A 20,405-nucleotide genomic window follows, 5' to 3' on the forward strand; every position below is an offset into this window, starting at 1 on the left:
ACGACCCTAAACAGCCACAACAGAATGAAACACCACATATGCCATCCTTTTGAACAATAGAGTACAGGTATGGCATTGATTTTAGTTACACAGAGATATTATTTAGGAACCGTGAAATTGAACAAAAAACCATGCTTGGACAACCAGTACAGTACAGGTTGTTCTCCTTCAGCCTTTTTATAAGAGGGTCCCGGACCCTCAACAGAAACAACAGCATCCTTTTGAACAATAGATTACAGGTAAGGCATTGATTTTAGAAACCCAGAGATAATTTGTTGCAACCGGGACATTGAACGAAAAAAATGATTGGACACCCAGTACACTTCTTTCTACTTCAGCCTTTTTATTAGAGGCTCCAGGACCCTCATATGAAACATCAGCAGGAAAGAGGACTTATGGCATCCTTTTGAACAATAGAGTACAGGTACAGCATTGATTTTAGAAACCCGGAGATAATTTGTTGGAACCGGGAAATTGAACCAAAAAAATGATTGGACACCCAGTACACTTCTTTCTACTTCAGCCTTTTTATAAGAGGCTCCAGGGCCCTCATATGACACAACAGCAGGAAAGAGGACATATGGCATCCTTTTGAACAATAGAGTACAGGTACAGCATTGATTTTAGAAACCCGGAGATAATCTGTTGGAACCGGGAAATTGAACCAAAAAAATGATTAGACACCCAGGACACTTCTTTCTACTTCAGCCTTTTTATAAGAGGGTCCAGGACCCTCATATGAAACAACAGCAGGAAAGAGGACATATGGCATCCTTTTGAACAATAGAGTACAGGTACAGCATTGATTTTAGAAACCCGGATATAATTTGTTGGAACCGGGAAATTGAACCAAAAAAATGATTGGACACCCAGTACACTTCTTTCTACTTCAGCCTTTTTATAAGAGGCTCCAGGGCCCTCATATGACACAACAGCAGGAAAGAGGACATATGGCATCCTTTTGAACAATAGAGTACAGGTACAGCATTGATTTTAGAAACCCGGAGATAATCTGTTGGAACCGGGAAATTGAACCAAAAAAATGATTGGACACCCAGTACACTTCTTTCTACTTCAGCCTTTTTATAAGAGGCTCCAGGACCCTCATATGAAACAACAGCAGGAAAGAGGACATATGGCATCCTTTTGAACAATAGAGTACAGGCACAACATTGATTTTAGAAAACCAGAGATAATTTTTAGGAAACGGGAAATAGAAAAAAACATTGATTGGACACCCAGTACACTTCTTTCTCCTTCAGCCTTTTTATAAGAGGGTTCAGGACCCTGAACAGAAACAACAGCAGGAAAGAGGACATATGGCATCCCTTTGAACAATAGAGTACAGGTAAGGCATTGATTTTAGAAACCTGGATATAATTTGTTGCAACCGGGAAATTGAACCAAAAAAATGATTTGTCACCCAGTACACTTCTTTCTACTTCAGCCTTTTTATAAGAGGGTCCCAGACCCTCAACAAAAACAACAGCAGGAAAGAGGACATATGGCATCCTTTGAACAATAGAGTACAGGTACAGCATTGATTTTAGAAACCCAGAGATATTTTTTAGAAAACGGGAAATAGAAAAAAACATTGATTGGACACCCAGTACACTTCTTTCTCCAACGGCCTTTTTATAAGAGGGTCCAGGACCCTCAACAAAAACAGCAGCAGGAAAGAGGACATATCGCATCCTTTTGGACAATAGAGTACAGGTACAGCATTGATTTTAGAAACCCGGGGATAATTTGTTGGAACCGGGAAATTGAACCAAAAAAATGATTAGACACCCAGTACACTTCTTTCTACTTCAGCCTTTTTATAAGAGGGTCCAGGACCCTCATATGAAACAACAGCAGGAAAGAGGACATATGGCATCCTTTTGAACAATAGAGTACAGGTACAGCATTGATTTTAGAAACCCAGAGATAATTTTTAGGAAACGGGAAATAGAAAAAAAAACATTGATTGGACACCCAGTACACTTCTTTCTCCTTCGGCCTTTTTATAAGAGGGTCCAGGACCCTCAACAGAAACAACAGCAGGAAAGAGGACATATGGCATCCTTTTGAACAATAGAGTACAGGTAAGGCATTGATTTTAGAAACCCGGATATAATTTGTTGCAACCGGAAAATTGAACCAAAAAAATGATTGGTCACCCAGTACACTTCTTTCTACTTCAGCCTTTTTATAAGAGGGTGCCGGACCCTCAACAAAAACAACAGCAGGAAAGAGGACATATGGCATCCTTTTGAACAATAGATTACAGGTAAGGCATTGATTTTAGGAACCCGGAGATAATTTGTTGCAACCGGGAAATTGAACCAAAAAAAACGATTGGTCACCCAGTACACTTCTTTCTACTTCAGCCTTTTTATAATAAGGTCCCGGACCCTCAAAAAAAACAACAGCAGGGAGCTGAGCATAGGAGTACAAGGGAGTGGGACAATAATAATTTGAAGGGGAAGATTTAGGAGTTGGGGCCTTGTGATTTGGTTATCGGGGAAGTCCTTGCAATGACCTTGCCCTGGTGAATCCATATCATAAAGGTCTTTTTGAAGGCACTGGGTGTCTTTTTTTGACTTTCAGCATTTGGTACATGAAGCGCGACTTAAGGCTGGTGAGAACCAACCTTTCTTCTGGCTGTTTGAATATGTTGTGGCTATGGACAAACATGTGAAGAGGGCCATCTGCCATATTCTGCACGCAAGCCATGTGATGATTGACGCTAAACATGTGTCACCTGCAAGCAGAGCTCGTTACTTCTGGGGAAATCTTCCTGGTATGGACAGGCCACTGGTTCCCACAGCAAATCATAAGCTGGAACTACAAGATTGTCTTGAGTATGGTAGGAAAGCAAAGTTTAGTAAAGTCTGTACTATCACCATGCAACTGCACTCCTTGAAGCAAGAGAAATGCCAGCAGTTTCCTGTGGTTATGGATGACAAGGAGGACGTCCTGTGGTGCACAGAGATGGAGAGGATTTTTGGTTTCCCTGTACACTACACAGATGTCTCCAACATCACCCGAAACACAAGACAGCGACTCTTGGGAAGTTCCTGGAGTGTTCTGGTCATTAGCCATCTCTTTGTGCCCCTAAAGGAATACTTTACCAGTGTTTAACCCCTTCACTTCTAAGCCTAACTGCTATGTGAAGCAGATTTTACGTTTTTTTATGCTGCTGCTTATAGATCTAACCCCTATTGTAAATCATGCTTCAGTTAGTAACTCAAGTTAAAATATATATATATATTTTTTTTATTAGGCAGATTCAAAACATACCATTATTGTATTCATATCACACGACATGTCAAAAGGCTGCATCGAAAATGGCAGTGTGCAAAGTCATAATCTTTGTGAACCTATAATTGCATTATAACTGTAACTGTTCTAAAATAAACAAAAATACTGATAAAAAAAAAATAAGCAGGAAAGAGGACATATGGCATCCTTTAAAACAATAGATTACAGATAAGGCATTGATTTTAGAAACCCGGAAATAATTTGTTGGAACCGGGAAATTAAACCAAAAAAATTATTGGACACCCAGTACACTTCTTTCTACTTCAGCCTTTTTAAAAGAGGGTCCAGGACCCTCAACAAAAACAACAGCAGGAAAGAGGACATATGGCATCCTTTTGAACAATAGAGTACAGGTAAGGCATTGATTTTAGAAACCCGGAGATAATTTTTAGGAAACGGGAAATTGAAAAAAAAACATTGATTGGACACCCAGTACACTTCTTTCTCCTTCGGCCTTTTTATAAGAGGGTCCAGGACCCTCAACAGAAACAACAGCAGGAAAGAGGACATATGGCATCCTTTTGAACAATAGAGTACAGGTAAGGCATTGATTTTAGAAACCCGGATATAATTTGTTGCAACCGGAAAATTGAACCAAAAAAATGATTGGTCACCCAGTACACTTCTTTCTACTTCAGCCTTTTTATAAGAGGGTGCCGGACCCTCAACAAAAACAACAGCAGGAAAGAGGACATATGGCATCCTTTTGAACAATAGATTACAGGTAAGGCATTGATTTTAGGAACCCAGAGATAATTTGTTGCAACCGGGAAATTGAACCAAAAAAATGATTGGTCACCCAGTACACTTCTTTCTACTTCAGCCTTTTTATAATAAGGTCCCGGACCCTCAAAAAAAACAACAGCAGGGAGCTGAGCATAGGAGTACAAGGGAGTGGGACAATAATAATGTGAAGGGGAAGATTCAGGAGTTGGGGCCTTGTGATTTGGTTATCGGGGAAGTCCTTGCAATGACCTTGCCCTGGTGAATCCATATCGTAAAGGTCTTTTTGAAGGCACTGGGTGTCTTTTTTTGACTTTCAGCATTTGGTACATGAAGCGTGACTTAAGGCTGGTGAGAACCAACCTTTCTTCTGGCTGTTTGAAAATGTTGTGGCTATGGACAAACATGTGAAGAGGGCCATCTGCCATATTCTGCACACAAGCCATGTGATGATAGACGCTAAACATGTGTCACCTGCAAGCAGAGCTCGTTACTTCTGGGGAAATCTTCCTGGTATGGACAGGCCACTGGTTCCCACAGCAAATCATAAGCTGGAACTACAAGATTGTCTTGAGTATGGTAGGAAAGCAAAGTTTAGTAAAGTCTGTACTATCACCACGCAACTGCACTCCTTGAAGCAAGGGAAATGCCAGCAGTTTCCTGTGGTTATGGATGACAAGGAGGACGTCCTGTGGTGCACAGAGATGGAGAGGATTTTTGGTTTCCCTGTATACTACACAGATGTCTCCAAAATCACCCGAAACACAAGACAGCGACTCTTGGGAAGTTCCTGGAGTGTTCCGGTCATTAGCCATCTCTTTGTGCCCCTAAAGGAATACTTTACCAGTGTTTAACCCCTTCACTTTTAAGCCTAACTGCTATGTGAAGCAGATTTTACGTTTTTTTTATGCTGCTGCTTATAGATCTAACCCCTATTGTAAATCATGCTTCAGTTAGTAACTCAAGTTAAATTATATATATATATATATATATATATTTTTATTAGGCAGATTCAAAACATACCATTATTGTATTCATATCACACAACATGTCAAAAGGCTGCATCGAAAATGGCAGTGTTTAAAGTCATAATCTTTGTGAACCTATAATTGCATTATAACTGTAACTGTTCTAAAATAAACAAAAATACTGATAAAAAAAAAAAAAGCAGGAAAGAGGACATATGGCATCCTTTAAAACAATAGATTACAGATAAGGCATTGATTTTAGAAAACAGGAAATAATTTGTTGGAACCGGGAAATTAAACCAAAAAAATTATTGGACACCCAGTACACTTCTTTCTACTTCAGCCTTTTTAAAAGAGGGTCCAGGACCCTCAACAAAAACAACAGCAGGAAAGAGGACATATGGCATCCTTTTGAACAATAGAGTACAGGTAAGGCATTGATTTTAGAAACCCGGAGATAATTTTTAGGAAACGGGAAATTGAAAAAAAAACATTGATTGGACACCCAGTACACTTCTTTCTCCTTCGGCCTTTTAATAAGAGGCTCCAGGACCCTCAACAGAAACAACAGCAGGAAAGAGGACACATGGCATCCTTTTGAACAATAGATTACAGGTAAGGCATTGATTTTAGAAACCAGGAAATAATTTTTAGGAAACGGGAAATAGAAAAAAACATTGATTGGACACCCAGTACACTTTTTTCTCCTTCGGCCTTTTTATAAGAGGGTCCAGGACCCTCAACAGAAACAACAGCAGGAAAGAGGACATATCACATCCTTTTGAACAATAGATTACAGGTAAGGCATTGATTTTAGAAACCAGGAGATAATTTTTAGGAAACGTGAAATAGAAAAAAACATTGATTGGACACCAAGTACACTTCTTTCTCCTTCGGCCTTTTTATAAGAGGGTCCAGGACCCTCAACAGAAACAACAGCAGGAAAGAGGACATATGTCATCCTTTAGAACAATAGATTACAGATAAGGCATTGATTTTAGAAACCCGGAGATAATTTGTTGGAAACGGGAAATTGAACCAAAAAAATGATAGGACATCCAGTACACTTCTTTCTACTTCAGCCTTTTTAAAAGAGGGTCCAGGACCCTCAACAAAAACAACAGCAGGACAGAGGACATATGGCATCCTTTTGAACAATAGAGTACAGGTAAGGCATTGATTTTAGAAATCCGGAGATACTTTTTAGGAAACGGGAAATAGAAAAAAAACATTGATTGGACACCCAGTACACTTCTTTCTCCTTCGGCCTTTTTATAAGAGGGTCCAGGACCCTCAACAGAAACAACAGCAGGAAAGAGGACATATGGCATTCTTTTGAACAATAAATTACAGGTAAGGCATTGATTTTAGAAACCTGGAGATAATTTTTAGGAAACGGGAAATAGAAAAAAACATTGATTGGACACCCAGTACACTTCTTTCTCCTTCGGCCTTTTTATAAGAGGGTCCAGGACCCTCAACAAAAACAGCAGCAGGAAAGAGGACATATGGCATCATTTTAACCAATAGAGTACAGGTAAGGCATTGATTTTAGAAACCCGGAGATAATTTGTTGGAACCAGGAAATTGAACCAAAAAAATGATTAGACACCCAGGACACTTCTTTCTACTTCAGCCTTTTTAAAAGAGGGTCCAGGACCCTCAACAAAAACAACAGCAGGAAAGAGGACATATGGCATCCTTTTGAACAATAGAGTACAGGTACAGCATTGATTTTAGAAACCCAGAGATAATGTTTATGAACCGTGAAATTGAACCAAAAAAATGATTGGACACCCAGTACACTTATTTCTCCTTCAACCTTTTTATAAGAGGGTCCAGGACCCTCAACAGAAACAACAGCTGGAAAGCTGACATTTTGCATCCTTTTGAACAATAGAGTACAGGTACGGCATTGATTTTAGAAACCCAGAGATAATTTTTTGGAAACGTGAAATTGGCCAAAAAACCATGCTTGAACACCCAGTACAGGTCATTCTCCTTCTGCCTTTTTATAAGAGGGTCCAGCACCCTCAACAGAAACAACTGCAGGAAACACCACAAATGCCATCCTTTTGCACAATCGAGTACAGATATGGCATTGATTTTAGGAACCCAGAGATAATTGAGAGGAACCAGGAAAATTTTACAAAAAATGTGCTTGGACACCCATTACAGGTCGTTCTCCTTCAGCCTTTTTATACCATGGGCCATGACCCTCAACAGGCACAACAGCATGAAACACCACATATGCCACCCTTTTGCACAATAGAGTATAGGTATGGCATAGATGGAACCCAGAGATAATTTAGAGCAACCAAGAGACGGATAAAGATGCTTGGTCGGTCCTCCTTCAAATTTGGGGCACTGTGCGTACAATTTAATGGTCCCCCAGATATGAGTGGTGTGTTAAGTTGTACTATTCTTAACAGTTTAATGACTGTTATGTGCCTTATTTTTTGCTTTGAGTTTTGTACCCACAGAGCAGCAGCAGAGGCCAGAAAAATTAGGCATGTGCAAATGACTGAAAAATTGGGTATTGTTGCAGCCACTGCTGTAGCAGCGGCCAGAAAAATTGCTGTTTGTAAAACATTTAGAAAGTGCCCTAAATGCTTGCGCCTTGAACACTAGTTGTTGGCGGATAAGTCAAGCAAGTCATCCTGCATTATAAGAAAAAAAAAGCCAGCGTGTGTACCAGTTGTAGCCCAAGCAAGCTCATCTCATCATCAGGCCTTTTTTACTCAAATGTATCGCCCAATGTCAGTCCCTTCGGGATCCATCCCTCATTCATTTTAATAAAGGTGAGATATTCAAGGCTTTTTTGACCTAGGCGACTTCTCTTCTCAGTGACAAAACCTCCTGCTGCACTAAAGGTCCTTTCGGACAGGACACTTGAAGAGGGGCAGGCCAGAAGTTCCATTGCAAATTGGGATAGCTCAGGCCACAGGTCAAGCCTGCACACCCAGTAGTCAAGGGATCCATCGCTCCTCAGAGTGTCGAGATCCGCAGTTATTGCTAGGTAGTCTGCTACCTGTTGGTTGAGTCTTTCTCTGCGGCTGGATCCTGAAAGGCTCTGGCGATGCATGGGAGTTAAAAAGGTACGCATGTCCTCCATGAACAAGACATCAGGAAAGCATCCTGTCCTTGCCGCCGTGGTTGTGGGAGGAGGAGGATTACTTTCATCTCTTCCCCTGTTACAATCCCGTTGTGCTGTGACATCACCCTTATACGCTGTGTAAAGCATATTTTTAAATTTATTTTTAGAATGCTCCATCCTTTCCGACTTGCGGGAATTTGGTAACATTTCAGGCACTTTATGCTTATACCAGGGGTCTAGGAGTGTGGACACCCAGTACAGGTCGTTCTCCTTTAGCTTTTTTATACGAGGGTCCCTCAACAGGCACGACAGCATGAAAGAACCCATTTGAACAAGGTTGGATGCCGAGCTAATCATGTCCCGTTCCTCATCCTTACTGATCTCACTGAGGGTATCTTCTTCCCCACAGCCACGTACAACACCACGGGTACCAGAGAGGTGACAACAGCGAGCACCCTGGGATGACTGTTGTACTCGGTCTTCCTCCTCCTCCTCCTCAAAGCCACATTCCTCCTCTGACTCCTCTTCCTCACAATCCTCTTCCTGCGTTGCCGCAGGTCCAGCAAGCAATGCTGATAAGGCTGTTTGTGGGGGTGATGGACACCACAACTCTTCCTCTTCACGCTCATCTACGGCCTGATCCAGCACTCTTTGCAGGGCACGCTCCAGGAAGAAAACAAATGGTATGATGTCGCTGATGGTGCCTTCGGTGCGACTGACAAGGTTTGTCACCTCCTCAAAAGGACGCATGAGCCTACAGGCATTGCGCATGAGCGTCCAGTAATTTGGCAAAAAAATCCCCAGCTCCCCAGAGGCTGTCCTAGCACCCCGGTCATACAAATACTCATTAACAGCTTTTTCTTGTTGAAGCAGGCAGTCAACCATTAGGAGTGTTGAATTCCACCGTGTCGGGCTGTCGCAAATCAAGCGCCTCACTGGCAGGATTTTTCGACGCTGGATATCGGACAAGTGCGCCATGGCCGTGGAGGAACGCCTGAAATGGCCACACACCTTCCTGGCCTGCTTCAGGACGTCCTGTAAGCCTGGGTACTTATGGACAAATCGTTGTACAATCAGATTACACACATGTGCCATGCACAGCACATGTGTCAACTTGCCCAATTTCAATGCCGCCACCAAATTACTTCCATTGTCAGAAACAACCTTGCCAATCTCCAGTTGGTGCGGAGTCAGCCACTGATCCACCTGTGCGTTCAGGGCGGTCAGGAGTGCTGGTGTGGTGTGACTCTCTTCTTTCAGGCAAGTCAACCCCAAGATGGCGTGACACTGCCGTACCTGGGATGTGGAATAGTACCTGGGGAGCTGGGGGGGTGCCATTGATGTGGATCAAGACGCAGAAGCAGAAGAGGACTCAGCCGAGGAAGAGGTTATGGAAGAGGTTATGGAAGAGGATGGAGTAGGAGGAGTAGAGGAGGTAGCAGCAGGCCTGCCTGCAAGTCATGGCGGTGTCACCAACTCTTCTGCAGAGCCACGCATTCCATGCTTGTCAGAAGTCAGCAGGTTTACCCAATGCGCAGTGTAGGTGATATACCTGCCCTGACCATGCTTTGCTGACCAGCTATCCGTGGTCATTTGGACCCTTGCCCCAACTCTGTGTGCCATACATGCCATAACTTCCTTTCGAACAACAGAGTACAGGTTTGGAATTGCCTTTTGTGAAAAGAAATTTCTGCCAGGTACCTTCCACTGTGGTGTCCCAATAGATACAAATTTTTTGAAAGCATCAGACTCCACCAGCTTGTATGGTAAAAGCTGGCGGGCTAAGAGTTCAGACAAGCCAGCTGTCAGATGCCGGGCAAGGGGGTGACTTTGAGAAATTGGCTTCTTACGTTCAAACATGTCCTTGACAGACAGCTGACTGTGGGCAGATGACCAGGAACTGCTACGTAAGAGAGACTCAGTGGAGTATGGTTGAGAGGGGGCAAGGAGGACAGCAGTGGTTGACGTGGCTGAAGATGCTGGAGCAGGAGGAGGAGGGCGGCTTTCAGTTTGTGTGCTGCTTCTGCTCATGTGTTCTTCCCATCGGCGTTTGTGATGGGAGAATATGTGCCTTCGCAAAGCAGTTGTACCTAGGTGGGTGTTGGACTTCCCATGACTCAGTTTCTTTTGGCACAGGTTGCAAATGGCATCGCTGTTGTCAAAGACAGACACACAAAAAAAATGCCACACTGCTGAGCTCTGCGATGACGGCATTCTGGTGGTGGCAACAGCATGCGTTGATGGGCGACGGCGTGCTTTCTGGCTGATCCCGGGTGCCGATGCATGCTGTCTGACTGTGCCACTAGCTCCTTGTGACGACCTCCCCCTGCTTCCAACTCGTCTCCTCCTCCTCCTTTCTGTCTCCCCATCTGAACTTTCCCCCTCTTCTTCTTTTCTTCTAGCAGGCACCCACATGACATCCACCATTACATCATCATCAACCGCTTCACTTGTATCTGACACATCAAGAAAGGAAGCAGCAGCGGGTACAACATCATCATCATCACACCGTACGTCCATGTCTGTAATGCTGCCTGACTGAGACATATCACTGTTATCTACATCCTCTGTCAATGATGGTTGCGCATCACTCATTTCTTCCAACTGATGTGTCAATAACTCCTGTGACAGATCAAGTGAAGCGGCTGTGGGGCTAGTGTTGGTGGTGGCGAAAGGCGGGCGAGTGGCACTGGTCACTTGAGACATGCGCAAAGCACAGCTGGACGTAGATGGTGCGTCAAGGTTGGGAGGACTAGGAGCGGAAGCTATAGAAGATTGGGTGTCCTGTGTTAGCCATTCAACTAGGTCCTCCTCAGAACTTTTCGCGTCCCCCCTGGCACCCAGCGTCTGAACAATGTGCATATTTGTAGGGTCTAAAGGAATCACAGCACCACGACCACAACCACAGAACCTGCGGGATGGAATGCCTCTGCCTGTCATTTTTTTTTAAAAATGGACACTTACAATACTATTACACAAATTATGAGTGGTGGCACTGGGCAAGTGGGCACAGTATACGCTGTGAGACTGACAACAAAAAAAGACTGATGTTTCAAAGTCAAAAATGTTTATTTTTTAAATATTAGAAGTAATGTGACAACAAATATGATTGTTGGCACTAGTTGGAAATGGCAAGTGGGCCTGGCACACACACGCTGGCAGGCAGGCAACTGCAATTCAATGGCACTAGGAGACTGAAGATTCACAGTCCAAAAAGTTATGATTTAATTTTTTTTCAAAACTGTTACAAAAAATATGATTGGTGGCAGTAGTTGGCTAGTGGGCCTGGCACACAGGCTGGCAGGCAGGAGGAAAGTGCAATTCAATGGCACGAGCAAACTGATGATTCACAATTTAACAATTTTTAATTTTAAATATTAACAATACTGTTACAACAAATATGATTGGTGTAGCTAGTTGGCATTGGCAAGTGGGCCTGGCACACAGGCTGGCAGGCAGGAGGTAACTGCAATTCAATGGCACTAGGAGACTGAAGTTTCACAGTCAAAAAACTTATGATTTAAATTTTTTTCAATACAGTTACAAGAAATATGATTGTTGGCACTAGTTGGCTAGTGGGCCTGGCACACACACTGGCTTGCAGGAGGAAACTGCAATTCAATTGCACGAGCAAACTGATGATTCACAATCTAACAATTTTTTATTTAAATATTAACAATACTGTTACAACAAATATGATTGGTGTAACTAGTTGGCAAGTGGGCCTGGCAGACAGGCTGGCAGGCAGGAGGAAACTGCAATTCAATGGCACTAGTAGACTGCAGATTCACAGTCAAAAAAGTGATGATTTACAATTTTTTAAATACTGTTACAAGAAATATGATTGGTGGCACTAATTGGCTAATGGGCCTGGCACACAGGCTGGCAGGCAGGAGGAAAGTAAAATTCAATGGCACGAGCAAACTGATGATTCACAATCTAACAATTTTTAAATTTAAATATTAACAATACTTTTACAACAAATATGATTGGTGTAACTAGTTGGCAAGTGGGCCTGGCACACAGGATGGCAGGCAGGAGGAAACTGCAATTCAATGGCACTAGGAGACTGCAGATTCACAGTCAAAAAAGTGATGATTTACAATTTTTTAAATACTGTTACAAGAAATATGATAGGTGGCACTAATTGGCTAATTGGCCTGGCACACAGGCTGGCAGGCAGGAGGAAAGTGCAATTCAATGGCACGAGCAAACTGATGATTCACAATCTAACAATTTTTAATTTAAAAGATTAACAATACTGTTACAATAACTATGATTGGAGTAACTAGTTGGCAAGTGGGAATGGCACACAGGCTGGCAGGCAGGAGGAAACTGCAATTCAATGGCACTAGTAGACTGCAGATTCACAGTCAAAAAAGTGATGATTTACAATTTTTTCAATACTGTTACAAGAAATATGATAGGTGGCACTAATTGGCTAGTGTGCCAGGCACACATGCTGGCAGGCAGGAGGAAAGTGCAATTCAATGGCACGAGCAAACTGATGATTCACAATCTAACAATTTTTAATTTAAAATATTAACAATACTTTTACAACAATTATGATTGGTGTAACTAGTTGGCAAGTGGGCCTGGCACACAGGCTGGCAGGCAGGAGGAAACTGCAATTTAATGGTACTAGGAGACTGAAGATTCACAGTCAAAAAAGTGATGATTTACATTTTTTTAAATACTGTTACAAGAAATATGATTGGTGGCACTAATTGGCTAGTGAGCCTGGCACACAGGCTGGCAGGCAGGAGGAAAGTGCAATTCAATGGCACGAGCAAACTGATGATTCACAATCTAACAAATTTTAAATTTAAATATTAACAATACTTTTACAACAAATATGATTGGTGTAACTAGTTGGCAAGTGGGCCTGGCACACAGGATGGCAGGCAGGAGGAAACTGCAATTCAATGGCACTAGTAGACTGCAGATTCACAGTCAAAAAAGTGATGATTTACAATTTTTTAAATACTGTTAAAAGAAATATGATAGGTGGCACTAATTGGCTAATTGGCCTGGCACACAGGCTGGCAGGCAGGAGGAAAGTGCAATTCAATGGCACGAGAAAACTGATGATTCAAAATCTAACAATTTTTAATTTTAAAGATTAACAATACTGTTACAACAACTATGATTGGAGTAACTAGTTGGCAAGTGGGAATGGCACACAGGCTGGCAGGCAGGAGGAAACTGCAATTCAATGGCACTAGTAGACTGCAGATTCACAGTCAAAAAAGTGATGATTTACAATTTTTTCAATACTGTTACAAGAAATATGATAGGTGGCACTAATTGGCTAGTGTGCCTGGCACACAAGCTGGCAGGCAAGAGGAAAGTGCAATTCAATGGCAAGAGCAAACTGATGATTCAAAATCTAACAATTTTTAATTTAAAATATTAACAATACTTTTACAACAATTATGATTGGTGTAACTAGTTGGCAAGTGGGCCTGGCACACAGGCTGGCAGGCAGGAGGAAACTGCAATTTAATGGTACTAGGAGACTGAAGATTCACAGTAAAAAAAGTGATGATTTACAATTTTTTAAATACTGTTACAAGAAATATGATTGGTGGCACTAATTGGCTAGTGAGCCTGGCACACAGGCTGGCATGCAGGAGGAAAGTGCAATTCAATGGCACGAGCAAACTGATGATTCACAATCTAACAATTTTTAATTTTAAAGATTAACAATACGGTTACATCAACTATGATTGGTGTAACTAGTTTGCAAGTGGGCCTGACACTGAGGCTGGCAGGCAGGAGGAAACTGCAATTCAATGGCACCAGTAGACTGCAGATTCAAAGTAAAAAAGTGATGATTTACAATTTTTTAAATACTGTTACAAGAAATATGATAGGTGGCACTAATTGGCTAGTGGGCCTGGCACACAGTCTGGCAGGCAGGAGGAAAGTGCAATTCAATGGCACAAGCAAACTGATGATTCACAATCTAACAATTTTTAATTTTAAATATTAACAATACTTTTACAACAATTATGATTGGTGTAACTAGTTGGCAAGTCGGCCTGGCATATAGGCTGGCAGGCAGGAGGAAACTGCAATTCAATGGCACTAGGAGACTGAAGATTCGCAGTCAAAAAAGTGATGATTTACAATTTTTTAAATACTGTTACAAGAAATATGATTGGTGGCAGTAGTTGGTTAGTGGGCCTGGCACACAGGCTGGCAGGCCGGAGGAAAGTGCAATTCAATGGCACGAGCAAACTGATGATTCACAATCTAAGAATTTTTAATTTTAAATATTAACAATACTGTTACAACAACTATGATTGGTGTAACTAGTTGGCAAGTGGGCCTGGCACACAGGCTGGCAGGCAGGAGGAAACTGCAATTCAATGGCACTAGTAGACTGCAGATTCACAGTCAAAAAAAGTGATGATTTACAATTTTTTAAATACTGTTAAAAGAAATATGATTGGTAGCACTAATTGGCTAGTGGGCCTGGCACACAGGCTGGCAGGCAGGAGGAAAGTGCAATTCAATGGCACGAGCAAACTGATTATTCACAATCTGACGCCTAGATTTAGAGTTTTGTCGGTAATGACCCGCGTAGCTAACGCTGGCCTAGATTTAGAGTTTGGCGGTAGCCGTCAAAACCAGCGTTAGAGGCTCCTAACGCTGGTTTTAGGCTACCGCCGGTATTTGGAGTCTATCAGCCAATCGGAATTAAGGTAGGAAAATTCTGATTGGCTGATGGAATCAGCCAATCAGAATCAAGTTCAATCCGATTGGCTGATCCGATCAGCCAATCAGATTGAGCTCGCATTCTATTGGCTGATCGGAACAGCCAATAGAATGCAAGCTCAATCTGATTGGCTGATTGAATCAGCCAATCGGATTGAACTTGATTCTGATTGGCTGATTCCATCAGCCAATCAGAATTTTCCTACCTTAATTCCGATTGACTGATAGAATCCTATCAGCCAATCGGAATTCGAGGGACGCCATCTTGGATGACGTCCCTTAAAGGAACCGTCATTCTTCAGTTGGACATCGTCGGAAGAAGATTGGTCCGCGCTGGAGGTCTTCACGATGGAGCCGTTCCTCATCGGATGAAGATAGAAGATGCCGCTTGGATCAAAATGGTTGCCAGTCTGGATCGCCTCTTCTTCCCGGATAGGATGAAGACTTTGGAGCCTCTTCTGGACCTCTTCAGCCGCCGGATGATGGATGTCTAGCCCCCGCTTGGGTTGGATGAAGATTTTGGAGCCAGGACCGATCGGTGATACCCGGTGAGGTGAAGATAAGGTAGGAAGATCTTCAGTGGCTTAGTGTTAGGTTTATTTAAGGGGGGTTTGGGTTAGATTAGGGGTATGTGGGTGGTGGGTTGTAATGTTGGGGGGGGTATTGTATGTGTTTTTTTACAGGCAAAAGAGCTGAATTTATTGGGGCATGCCCCGCAAAGGGCCCTGTTCAGGGCTGGTAAGGTAAAAGAGCTTTGGACTTTTTTAATTTAGAATAGGGTAGGGCATTTTTTTATTTTGGGGGGCTTTGTTATTTTATTAGGGGGCTTAGAGTAGGTGTAATTAGTTTAAAAATGTTGTAATATTTTTCTAATGTTTGTAAATATTTTTTTATTTTTTGTAACTTAGTTCTTTTTTATTTTTTGTACTTAAGTTAGTTTATTTAATTGTAGTTATTTGTAGGTATTGTATTTAATTCATTTATTGATAGTGTAGTGTTAGGTTTAATTGTAGGTAATTGTAGGTATTTTATTTAATTTATTTATTGATAGTGTAGTGTTAGGTTTAATTGTAACTTAGGTTAGGATTTATTTTACAGGTAAATTTGTAATTATTTTAACTATTTTAGCTATTAAATAGTTCTTAACTATTTAATAGCTATTGTACCTGGTTAAAATAAATACAAAGTTACCTGTAAAATAAATATAAATCCTAAAATAGCTATAATATAATTATAATTTATATTGTAGCTATATTAGGGTTTATTTTACAGGTAAGTATTTAGCTTTAAATAGGAATAATTTATTTAATAAGAGTTAATTTATTTTGTTAGATTTAAATTATATTTAACTTAGTGGGGTGTTAGTGTTAGGGTTAGACTTAGCTTTAGGGGTTAATACATTTATTAGAATAGCGGTGAGCTCCAGTCGGCAGATTAGGGGTTAATGTTTGAAGTTAGGTGTTGGCGATGTTAGGGAGGGCAGATTAGGGGTTAATACTATTTATTATAGGGTTATTGAGGCGGGAGTGAGGCGGATTAGGGGTAAATAACTTTATTATAATAGCGATGCGGTCCGCTTGGCAGGTTAGGGGTTAATAAGTGTAGGCCGGTGGAGGCGACTTTGTGGGGGGCAGATTAGGGGTTAATAAATATAATATAGGGGTCGGCGGTGTTAGGGGCAGCAGATTAGGGGTACATAGGGATAATGTAAGTAGCGGCGGTTTACGGAGCGGCAGATTAGGGGTTAAAAAAAATATGCAGGGGTCAGCGATAGCGGGGGTGGCAGAATAGGGGTTAATAAGTGTAAGGTTAGGGGTGTTTAGACTCGGGGTACATGTTAGGGTGTTAGGTGCAGACGTAGGAAGTGTTTCCCCATAGCAAACAATGGGGCTGCGTTAGGAGCTGAACGCGGCTTTTTTGCAGGTGTTAGTTTTTTTTTCAGATCAAACAGCCCCATTGATTTCTATGGGGGAATCGTGCACGAGCACGTTTTTGAAGCTGGCCGCGTCCGTAAGCACCGCTGGTATCGAGAGTTGAAGTTGCATTAAATATGCTCTACGCTCCTTTTTTGGAGCCTAACGCAGCCATTATGTGAACTCTCAATACCAGAGGTATTTAAAAGGTGCGGCCAGAAAAAAGCCAGCGTTAGCTACGCGGGTCGTTACCGAAAAAACTCTAAATCTAGGCGGCTGTCTTTTTTCTGGCCGCACCTTTTAAATACCTCTGGTATTGAGAGTTCACAGAATGGCTGCGTTAGGCTCCAAAAAGGGAGCGTACAGGCATATTTACCGCCACTGCAACTCTCGATACCAGAGTTGCTTACGGATGCGGCCAGCTTCAAAAACGTGCTTGTGCACGATTCCCCCATAGAAAACAATGGGGCTGTTTGAGCTGAAAAAAAACCTAACACCTGCAAAAAAGCCGCGTTCAGCTCCTAACGCAGCCCCATTTTTTCCTATGGGGAAACACTTCCTACGTCTGCACCTAACACTCTAACATGTACCCCGATTCTAAACACCCCTAACCTTACACTTATTAACCCCTAATCTGCCGCCCCTGCTATCGCTGACCCCTGCATATTATTTTTAACCCCTAATCTGCCGCTCCGTACACCCCCACCACCTACATTATCCCTATGTACCCCTAATCTGCTGCCCTAACATCGCCGACCCCTATATTATATTTATTAACCCCTAATCTGCCGCCCCCAACGTCGCCTCCACCTAACTACACTTATTAACCCCTAATCTACCGACCGGACCTGAGCGCTACTATAATAAATGTATTAACCCCTAATCCGCCTCACTCCCGCCTCAATAACCCTATAATAAATAGTATTAACCCCTAATCTGCCCTCCCTAACATTGCCGACACCTAACTTCAAGTATTAACCCCTAATCTGCCGACAGGAGCTCACCGCTACTCTAATAAATTTATTAACCCCTAAAGCTAAGTCTAACTTTAACCCTAAAACCCCCCTAAATTAAATATAATTTAAATCTAACGAAATAAATTAACTCTTATTAAATAAATTATTCCTATTTAAATCTAAATACTTACCTGTAAAATAAACCCTAATATAGCTACAACATAAATTATAATTATATTATAGCTATTTTAGGATTAATATTTATTTTACAGGCAACTTTGTATTTATTTTAACCAGGTACAATAGCTATTAAATAGTTAAGAACTATTTAATAGCTAAAATAGTTAAAATAATTACAAAATTACCTGTAAAATAAATCCTAACCTAAGTTACAATTAAACCTAACACTAGACTATCAATAAATTAATTAAATAAAATACCAACAATTATCTACAATTAAACCTAACACTACACTATCAATAAATTATTTAAATACAATATCTACAAATAAATACAATGAAATAAACTAACTAAAGTACAAAAAATAAAAAATAACTAAGTTACAAAAAATAAAAAAATATTTACAAACATTAGAAAAATATTACAACAATTTTAAACTAATTACACCTACTCTAAGCCCCCTAATAAAATAACAAAGCCCCCCAAAATAAAAAAATGTCCTACCCTATTCTAAATTAATAAAGTTCAAAGCTCTTTTACCTTACCAGCCCTGAACAGGGCCCTTTGCGGGGCATGCCCCAAAGAATTCAGCTCTTTTGCCTGTAAAAAAAACACATACAATACCCCCCCAACATTACAACCCACCACCCACATACCCCTAATCTAACCCAAACCCCCCTTAAATAAACCTAACACTAAGCCCCTGAAGATCTTCCTACCTTATCTTCACCATACCAGGTTCACCGATCCGTCCTCGGAAGTGTTGATCCAAGCCCAAGCGGGGGGCTGAAGAGTGACGTCCATCCTCGGGCTGAAGTCTGGATCCAAGCGGCGGCTGAAGAAATCCATCATCGGGCTGAAGTCAGAAGTCCATCATCGGGATGAAGTCTTCTATCAAGCCGCATCTTCAATCTTCTTTCTTCTGGAGCGGAGCGGAACCATCTTCTTCCAAGCTGACGCGGAACATCCTCTTCAACCGCCGACTAGACGACGAATGACGGTTCCTTTAAATGACATCATCCAAGATGGCGTCCCTCGAATTCCGATTGGCTGATAGGATTCTATCAGCCAATCGGAATTAAGGTAGGAATATTCTGATTGGCTGATGGAATCAGCCAATCAGAATCAAGTTCAATCCGATTGGCTGATCCAATGTTAGGTTTATTTAAGGGGGGTTTGGGTTAGATTAGGGGTATGTGGGTGGTGGGTTGTAATGTTGGGGGGGGTATTGTATGTGTTTTTTTTACAGGCAAAAGAGCTGAATTCTTTGGGGCATGCCCCGCAAAGGGCCCTGTTCAGGGCTGGTAAGGTAAAAGAGCTTTGAACTTTTTTAATTTAGAATAGGGTAGGGCATTTTTTTATTTTGGGGGGCTTTGTTATTTTATTAGGGGGCTTAGAGTAGGTGTAATTAGTTTAAAATTGTTGTAATATTTTTCTAATGTTTGTAAATATTTTTTATTTTTTGTAACTTAGTTCTTTTTTATTTTTTGTACTTTAGTTAGTTTATTTCATTGTATTTATTTGTAGATATTGTATTTAAATAATTTATTGATAGTGTAGTGTTAGGTTTAATTGTAACTTAGGTTAGGATTTATTTTACAGGTAATTTTGTAATTATTTTAACTATTTTAGCTATTAAATAGTTCTTAACTATTTAATAGCTATTGTACCTGGTTAAAATGAATACAAAGTTGGGGGGCGGAGCTAGCCATGCTGCATAGTGGACGCGATATATCAGAGCTCTGCAAACCGAGTGTTTATTTAGCCATCTTATTCAAACCTAATCTACATAATCCGTGACTAGATCGTTCCCTAAACTACTGGGGAATGTCCCTTCACACTTAAGAGGGACCGAAGATATGTTGGAGAACTTTTATCTATAACTTTCATCTCGCCACTTATACATACAGCGGCTCTGTGAGCTGAAAGCATCAGACTTCCGGTCCAGGCTGTTCAGGCCCCGTGGGAGCTTTTGTGTAAGTCTGATCCCACTCCGGACCTCTTTCTAACTCTATATCCCCAGCTCCTACAAGCGCTACCTCCTGGCACTACCTCACCTCCTAACTGGGGTAACCCACAGCTCTCCATGGCATTGCAGAGGAGGAAAATTTGGCTCTTTTCCAGTTCTCTCAAGGAGCGGTATCGCCACCATAGTGTTTGATGATCGGTCTAGACAGGCTGCAGCTATAACCTCTAACACACCTCTCCTATGCAGTATAGCTGATCCACCAAACAGCCTCAGCACAGACACGTTTTTCTCCCTGCAGCTACCCGGTATAGCCCTGCAGCTCAGCCGACTCCGGAACTGCACGGACGCTGCGCACTATATCTGAAAGGGGTAAGAACATTCCTGTTTACCACACATTTACCCCCGCTACAAGAGACAATACTAGGGTAGAAATAGCTCGGGAATATCACTTTATTCATACTGAACGATAGTTTAATATACAACTCACTGACAATCTGCACAATAGAGAACCAGAGCCTTACCCTCAGCAGGAGAGAACATTGTGACGAACCTGAGTTTGGGATTTGACTA

This window comes from Bombina bombina, chromosome 3, assembly GCF_027579735.1.
Source record: "Bombina bombina isolate aBomBom1 chromosome 3, aBomBom1.pri, whole genome shotgun sequence".
NCBI lineage: Eukaryota > Metazoa > Chordata > Amphibia > Anura > Bombinatoridae > Bombina > Bombina bombina.